Below are 2,346 nucleotides of genomic sequence, written 5' to 3'. Positions count from 1 at the left end.
TACCAGCTTGCTCTTCCTGTTGATGCCAAATGTAGTCTTTAAACTGTTCCTAAGATCCTCTGTATTTGCTTCTCAATGTCACTGCACTGCCGAACATGTCTTTCTAGTGTCCTTAGTTCAAAGTTGTCTTGGTCAAAATACATTTGCGTGTCCTTAAATGAACATTCACACTGCCGGCACTTACTCTAGGCGAAACCAACAGCCTCTTTAAATCCACAAAGCTCATGTTGTGCTAAGGTGTCTCCACATATCGACACTAATGCTCCAGATATTTCACGTTCACCTGCTGCAGTCTGAATTAACACCATCATATAGCATTTTCAAGTCCTCATCCCCCAAAATTCCATCCAAGGCTCTGGCTGCCGGAGGATACGATGTGGAGGCCATCAAGAGCCTGGTGGCTAAAGGGACCCTGGTCCAGACCATGTTCACTGTTGTTGGCAGAAAGGTCGGAGAGCAACAAACTGCTGTCTTACATTCATCCTTCAGCTCTGTGTTCTAAGAGTCTGAGAATATGTGGTTTCCTTTGTTTACAGTGGTGCATGTCATGTGACTTTACTTATGCAACATGTATGATAATGTTCTGTCTCCTCTCATTTCCAGACGTGCAGCCAAAAACATGTGCAGTGATGATATGTGACGGTATCATCATGGTCTCAGAGAGAAGAGCTGAGTGTCTGTTCTGATCTGTGGATGCTTGTGTCTCTTCTCCCCTGTAGTTTCCTGCTTGTTGCTCCGTCACACGCCCTCTGCTGGTGAGCCGCGTCATTACACACAACCTCTCATGTAATGAGGCGAATTTATAACTTTTGACTTTATGTGGAGGAGGGATTGATTTTGGAATGAGGAGGCTGCAACCTGCGATGGCACCACTAGATGTCAGCGTTTCACAGCATTGGTGGTTCAGTGGTAGAATTCTCGCCTGCCACGCGGGAGGCCCGGGTTCGATTCCCGGCCAATGCAATGACCCTTTTAACTGAGGAACATGTGAGGGTACATATATTCACCTTCACATCTATGCTGTTGTTCAGCATGTTGTTTTTATATGTGTTAACAGACCTATCTGACTTCTGTTAACATCACTGTGACACACACACAGAGGCACTACACTTCACAGACGAGCTTCAGTGGTACAGTGCACATCACATTTGAAACAAGAGCACTTACCATCACTGGTAGTGAAGGTGTCCCAGGAAGAATTACTGTGATGTTTTACCTTTAGAGCCTTTTTATAGAACACACTCATTTGATTTGAATTAAGAATGTTTGTTGGTGCAGTAGCCAGCATGAGCACTGTAGATGTCTTTATTTAAAAAGAAAAAGAGAAAAGACCATATTTCACCTGTTTCTGAGCCTCGTTAGTGCAGTAGGCAGCGAGTCAGTCTCATAATCTGAAGATTGTGACTTCAACCCTCACAAGGGGCACTTGTTTTAGAGCCAGAATACAGATTACAAAGAGCACACTGTATGTTTACATGTCATCCAGCTCATGTTCATAGAGAAGATTGAAGCAAGGCGTCTGGACTTGTAGAGTTTTCTTGAAGACGTTTCTCTGATCCTCCAAGCAGCTTCATCAGTTCTACCTGTTGGTGGGAAACATGCTTTATATGTGGAGGAGGACCTCAGTGGGTCTGGGTCAAACAAACAATAGCACTAAATGTGTCCATACTTACCTGTGATGTTCTGGCTGCCTGGGCCAGGTGTGTCTAACGACTGGCTAACGCAGACCTGGGCAAAGTACGGCCCGCGGACCGTGCGCACAATAGAAGAAGAAACAGAAGAAGAAAGAAAAGAAGAAGGCAGCAAGAGTCAGCTGTCAGCACGGCATCACCGCTAACGTTTTTCCCACCCTCGTTTCTTCTAAGCTGCAGCACTGCGTCATCCCATCTACTCTTTGGAGAGACGCGCTGTGTACACTTTAAAAATGCTGCGCGACTATGCTGAAATGTACGGTAAAGCGTGAAGAAACGCCACGGCGCATTCAGATGTTTCCGCGGAGCTGCAGCCGACATCTGCTCTTAAAAAGCTCAGACCTTGTCCAACTTTCAGAGCTTTTTAAAACTAGTTTGAACTCTAATGGTTTTCTTCTGTAAAAATATCTTCACATCATCTGCTGCTCTGTGCGGAGTGTGTTTCAACATACAACCAGCAACACTCAGAGTGGACCTGGACACACACAGAGGACAGAGGAGAGAGCAGTAAACACACAGACCGGTTCACATCATCAACTCCCTCCGCCACACACTGATTCTGTGGTGTTTTTCCGCCAATGCGATTTTATAATATATCTATCTTTCCATTCATTCAACTCTGCGCAACTCTCTCTCTCTCCCGTCCGCGTTCACA

General features: G+C 45.4%; 1 non-coding gene across 1 annotated transcript; it reads left to right on the top strand.

Moving 5' to 3' along the window:
• The first annotated feature begins 892 nt into the window (after nucleotides 1–892).
• trnag-gcc (transfer RNA glycine (anticodon GCC)) lies at nucleotides 893–963 on the top strand. Its single transcript has one exon. It is a non-coding gene; the product is annotated as a tRNA-Gly (tRNA).
• Nucleotides 964–2,346: the final 1,383 nt, after the last annotated feature.

Source organism: Parambassis ranga, unplaced genomic scaffold, assembly GCF_900634625.1.
Source record: "Parambassis ranga unplaced genomic scaffold, fParRan2.1 scaffold_27_arrow_ctg1, whole genome shotgun sequence".
Taxonomy (NCBI): Eukaryota; Metazoa; Chordata; class Actinopteri; family Ambassidae; genus Parambassis; species Parambassis ranga.
Note: the sequence above shows the minus strand (reverse complement) of the source record. Positions and strands in the feature narration are given on the sequence as shown.